Below are 6,266 nucleotides of genomic sequence, written 5' to 3' on the forward strand. Positions count from 1 at the left end.
CGACAGCCACCGCAGCTTGCAGACGCCGACAGCCGCTGCGGCCAACAGCCTCCGCGCCGCCTGAAGCCAATAAAACCCTAAGCCGCGCATGCGCACTCCTACTTGCGGGGACCTACAGTGCACGGAAAACAGGAGCACGCAATTAAGAGTGCGCATGCGCGGCTTAGGCTTTTATTATATTAGATGTCATTGGGATCTTCTGTGTTCAAGGGGTGCAAGAGTTGAATATCATCTGCATAGTCGAAGGAAGAAAATCCAATGGATTAAATGAGAATTAGTAGAGGAGACAGAAAAATGTTAAATAGTAACAGTGAGAGGATGGATCCTTGAGGAATGCCGTGAGATTGGTAAAATTATTTAATATAGCGTTGTTGATAGCGACCTTTGAGGAACGATCTAAAAAGTATGACATGAAGCAACTCAATACTTGATCAGAAATGCCAATGGAAGATAATCTGTTAATAAGTAAATGGTGATCAACGGTATCAAAGGCCGAAAATAGATCAAGCGAGACCAGAAGAACAGACTTATGATGGTCCAAGTAATACTGAATATTAGTTGTTAGGCTGATCATAGAGTGTTCTGTCGAATGGTTGGTCCTAAAACCAGTCTGATTGGGATGTAAGATGTGTGTTTTATCGATAGTCTGTTATTTGATTAAAAACTACCTTTTCTACTAATTTGGCAAGGAATGGAATGTTCGCTATTGGTCAGTAGTTTGATTCTACTGCAACAGATTCTTTATAACTGACTCTTTCCAATCCTTTGGGGTAAGCCCAGTAGCTAAACTGTTTTCAATCAAGATCTGAATAAAAGGTCCAAAAAAGGAGAAATAACATTTTAAGAGAAAAGGGGGGATTAAATCAGAGTTTGACCTTTTGGTATTAAGGTTCTGTAGTAGTCTTTTAAGATCTTCTAGGGTTGGTATATTAAAGTTAGTACTTTTTTTTTTTAGTTCAATTAGTTTTATTGATTTTATGAGAAAATATAATTCCAACAATAAAGCGCTCCCAAAAGGAGAGCACACGAGAACAAGTATTAACACTTGCCAAGTACATCAAATTGCAGAAAATGGTAAACTATACATATGCAATACAAGTAAGATAGAAATACCAATACGCATGATAAGTTACAAAGGTATCTGAACAAGTGAGATAGACAATGAAGAGCAGTATATGAGTGCCAATGTAAAATCCAGAGGGTAACAGAAAAGAATAGAAGCACATAGTATGGAAATAATTATGAGAATACAGGAATGAAAGAAATCTCAAAGGTCAGTTTTACAATAATCAAGTAATAAGGACCAAGTTTTGTTGTAGGAGGGTAACGAGTGGTGACGCTCAGCAATGTGATGTTCAAATTTAGCATGTAAACAAACAGAGTTCCACCACTGACTTGCATGCAGTTTAAACAAGTCCTTCCAATTTTGAAGGATAAGTTGGAGGGCAGTAAACAACAATAAAATCATCAGGCGTTCATGATACATTGGTATGGGAGAGGACAATGCTAAGGAGCCAGTAATTAGTATCTCAAAAGAGAAAGAGTCATATATGCGAAATATTTTGAGGACTGTAGACTAAATTGACTTCCAGAATGGCAAAACATGGGGCTAAGTGTTAAGCATGTGATAAAGAGAGCCATCACGTGATTTACAAGTCCAACAGCAACCATCGCTGGATCTATTCAATTTGGCAGATTTGTTGGGCGTCCAGAATGCTCTATGGTACAAAAATTTGGCTGTTTGGAAGTGGAAGGCTGAACGCAGTGATTTTAAAAGTGTAGGCTAAATAGTCATCCATGTGTGGGCAGTGAAGGGCATTTGTAATATCGAGTTCCATTTGTTGATGGAGTCTAATGGAAGTGGAGAGCATTTGGACTGTATAAACTTGTACCATTTAGAGGACTGACCCTTTGAAAGGGAGTATGAGAGTATCATATCAGTTAGGTCTGATGATTTGTGTAGGGATGAGGGGGAAGGAAAAGCAGATTTGAGACAATGGTGTAGTTGGATCCAATGAAAATAATGTGAGAGTGGGATGCGAAATTAGGCCATAATATCAGAAAAAGACATCCACTTGTCATCCACAAGTAGGTGTTCCAGAATCCAGAGGCCCTGTTGTTGCCATCGTTTCCATAGAACCACTTCTTTATTTATTTTAATTTTCAGATTGTTTCAATGACAGAAGATGCCCATTTTTTATATCAGAAATGGAGTCTATATGACAGATAGCCATCCAGGTGCTCATTAAGATTGGGTTCAATCTTACAGATTGCGGAGGAGTAGTACAAGGAGCATAGTTGAGAAAAAACGAGTCAACAATGGTGTGTTCAAGATGTAACCAAGTGGGGGGTACTGAAAGAGGATCAAGATCCATCCAAATAGATCCTTGAGTCATTAGAAAAGCAAAATGGTAATCTTTAAAGCTAGGAAAGTTAATGCCTCCTTGATCCCGAGGACATTTCAATTTTTTAAGTGCAATTCACAAGAAATCAACAAGAAGCTTTTTTATACGAGTATAGACCGAGTGAGGAAGGAGGATGGGCAACATACTAAGAACATAATTAATTTTAGGGGCAATCATCATATGGATAATGGAAAATTTACCTAACCAGGAAAGGTTGAGAGGTGACCATTTTCTTATACAAGTTTGAATGATGGAGAATAGAAATTCGGTATTAAATTGTAAAGTTGAATCAATAGAAGGACCAAAGAATAGACCGAGATATTTTATTTTCTCTGGGGACCAAAGGAATCCTTAACTAGAGACATCTTTTTGGGTATCAATGCAATTCAATGGTAAGATTTCGGATTTGGAGATATTTAATTTGTATCCAGAAATGGCGGAATACTGTTGGATGTGGGCTAAGACATAAACTAAGGATTCTGGAGTAATATATAGAAGAAGATCATCAGCATATGCTGAGAGTTTGACAGAGAAGGAATTGGAATGGAATCCCTTGATTCTAGAATCATGCCGGAGGGTGGTTAAAAGAGGTTCGAGAGCAAGATTAAATAAAAGGGGAGACAAAGGGCAACCCTGTCTCGTGCCCTTGGTAGGGTGAAAAGGTTGAGAAAGAGAACCATTAATCATAATTCTCATTTGTGGGTGAGAGTAAAGGGTTTTGACCATCTGAATGAAAGAAGGAGGAAATCCATACCAGTTGAGCATGTGAAAAAGAAAGTGCCATTCTATACGATTGAAGGCTTTTTCTGCATCAAGGGCCATTATTAAAAGTCTATCAGAGTGGGAATCAGTATTAGAAGAGTATTTATTATGAAAGAATCCAGAATGATCAGGAGAAATCAATTTAGGAAGGACAGTTTGTAGTCGGGTAGCTAAGATTTTCGCAAAAAGTTTCGCATCTATATTGATCAAGGAGATCGGGCAATAGTTCTTCACGTCTTGAAGGTCTTTACCAGGCTTGGGAAAGACGATGAGAGTGGCTTCAGTGAATGAACCGTGCACCTTATCACTAGTACAGAGGTGGTGAAAGAAGGACAGCATGTGCAGTAGTAGGGAGGGCAGAAAGGCTTTATAGAATTCCATGGTCAGTCCATCTGGGCCAGGGGATTTATTGGAGGCAAGAGAATTGATAGCGTCCATGAGTTCCTGTGAAGTAAATGCTTTATCTAAAAGAAGATGGTCAGATGAAGAGAGTGTAGGATGAGGAATTGATAAGAAAGATTTAGTAAGATGGGCAGAGAAGGAGGATTCTGAGGAATAAAGATTCTGATAAAAGGAAAGAAAAGTCAAAGAAACTGCTGAAGTGCCCATGAGAAGATTGCCAGTGGGGTCTCTAATAGAAGTTACGGAGGATTTGTCTGAGGACTTTTTCAGATAGTTCGTTAAGAGATGGCCAGTCTCATTGCTATCAGCGTAATATGTAGATGTATGTATAAAAACAGATTTAGCAGCTGAAGAACTGAGAAGAGAGTTGTATTCAAGGCGCAATTTACGAAGATCAAGAAGCGCAGAGATGTTAGTCAGGTCAGAGAGGTGAAGTAATTCTTCAGCATGAATACGCTTTTCCAGTTCAAGTCTAAGACGTTTCTTATCAGAGTGAAGACGAGAGGAAAATTGGATTATCATTCCCCGTATGTAAGCCTTGAAGCCCAGGTATTGATCCAATCTGTTTGCGAGGGGAGATTAAATGCAAAAAACTCATCAATGGCATTAGTGAGGAAAGGTTTAAAATTGTCTTCTTCTTAAAGGGAAGAGTTAAACTTCTAATGCTCAGTGAGAGATTCAAGAGAGAATCGAGTACAGGTCAGTCGAATTGCGGCATGGTCAGATATCGTAATATCTTGGATGTCAGTAGAGGAGGGAGTAGTATTAGGGAGGAGCTGGTGAGAAAATAGTCAATTCTAGAGTATGTTGAGTGAGGGGCTGAGAAAAACGTAAATTGATTTGTATCTGGGTGATGTAATCTCCAGGGGTCGAGATGTAATTGGGAAATGATATCATGTAGTGCTAACCAAGATTTTATTTTTATAGGTGGCGTGAGATTTCCTGTCTTTAATAGGATCCAAAATGAGATTGAAATCTCCACCCAAAATGACAGGTATATGTGGGTCCTGAAGAATGTGGTTTGCTAAATTATGAAAAAAATCAGGTTGGTCAGTATTAGAAGCATAAACATTAATCACACGAAGGTTTTGTTAAGAAATCATGAGATGGACACTAACCCAATGACCATAAGTATCTTGAGAGCTGCCCACAATGGAAATAGAAGGATTCTGTCTAATCAGCGTAAAAACCCCATTCTTCCCATTGATGGCAGGGGAGAAAAGGGGAGAAAAATATCCTTTCTTAGTAAATTTAGCAGAATCGGAGTCAGTAAGGTGTGTTTCCTGGAGGAAAATAATATGAGCGTTAATATCATCAAGATAAGACAAAATTTTACATTTTTTGATGGCATTATTAAGACCTTTGACATTGAGAGAAGTCACTGTTAGAGACATGTAACAGCTGAAGAAGAGACAAAATTGCATACCAAAATACTGCATTGAAAAATATAGACAATAAAGTTGAATATTATCATAAATATAGCATATGTTAGAGACATGGATAGTAATAGCAAAAACATGAGTAATGTAAACATGGGAAAATAAGAGAGAAGCAATTCAATATACTGTAGTGCAGGTGGTAATAATGGCGCACTGCAAACCGCAGCAGCAAAAACCGAGGGTGACTGGGGAGTGAGGACCTGAGGGTCAGATGAAAGGCAGCAAAAACAGCAACCCAGGAATGGAATTGGAGAAGTATCTACTACAGTAAACAAAGCGTGCTTTGTAGAAAAAAGAGCCCAAGAGCTTGTCTCGATGGGCGACTATAACAATGGGCTGGATGGCCCAAGTAGTCGCCCATGTGGAGACAGTTGCAAGGGCATGAGGGGAGGTAGCAGGATAGGAGCTAGGAGGGAGGGACTTGGTTTCCCACCTGGAAGGGATGGGTGGAGCAACGGGAATTAGGGCATGATGGGAGGAGGGTTAGGGGATAGCATGCCTCCGGGGAACAGCGTGCATCCCTGTCCGTTGGAGGCAATCTTACTTTGTGAGTCTTACCTTTCCTTCTGCGGGGCTTCTTGTTTGGCTAGGCCTGCTTGGGGATCTTGTCTGAGTGTTGTTGGGGCGCTGTGGCGCCATTCCTGGGCTCCCGGACGATGGTGGACGTGGTCGGCCACTTTTCCACGTGGCCGAGCACTCTGGCTCGTGTGCGGGGCCTGTGCTATGCGTCAGGCGTCGTGGGCTGTGCTCGGGATTTCCTCTTCGCTGGCGGGTTGGTCCTCGCTTCGGGGGTGGAGTGGCGTAAGGGCTACGGGCGCTTTGGGGGATTCTTCATTTTACGGGGTCGGCTCCAGTGTTTTTGCCAGACGTTGGGGCCACGTGCTCTGCTTCACTCTGGTGGTGTAGGTCAGGACGGGGGGGTCCATTGCGCGATCCCACTGTTGAGCCGGGTTTGCATGCTTGTGGGCGGTGGCTGGTGCCTTCGGATGGTGAACCACGCTCTCGTTGTGTCTGCCCAGTTGCTGGGGCCGCCTTGTCAGATTGGGGCAGTTGCCTGTTGTGCATTTGGTGTTTTGTTGGCCCGGGCGTGCTCTGCCCGGGGTTGGTTTGTGCGGTAGGCGGCGGCGGTGAGCGTGTGATGGGGTGGGGCTAGTGTAGGAGCATTGCTTTCAGGTGGACGTGGGGTGTGCAGGAAGCCCTGCTCTCTGCCGATATCGTGCCGGGTCTTTTGAGTGTTGGAGGCGGGAGTTGGGGAGTT

The 6,266-nt window shown here is 42.0% G+C and overlaps 1 protein-coding gene across 1 annotated transcript in view; it reads right to left on the bottom strand.

Moving 5' to 3' along the window:
• The window catches only part of TM4SF19 (transmembrane 4 L six family member 19), a 236,686-nt gene extending 231,870 nt beyond the window's left edge, over nt 1-4,816 (bottom strand). Inside the window, exon 1 of the mRNA XM_033957805.1 lies at nt 4,688-4,816. The gene's annotated coding sequence lies outside the window, so the exon portion shown is untranslated. The remainder of the gene's footprint in view (nt 1-4,687) is intronic.
• Between the last annotated feature and the right edge of the window lie 1,450 nt (nt 4,817-6,266).

This window comes from Geotrypetes seraphini, chromosome 9, assembly GCF_902459505.1.
Source record: "Geotrypetes seraphini chromosome 9, aGeoSer1.1, whole genome shotgun sequence".
In the NCBI taxonomy this organism is placed as follows: domain Eukaryota; kingdom Metazoa; phylum Chordata; class Amphibia; order Gymnophiona; family Dermophiidae; genus Geotrypetes; species Geotrypetes seraphini.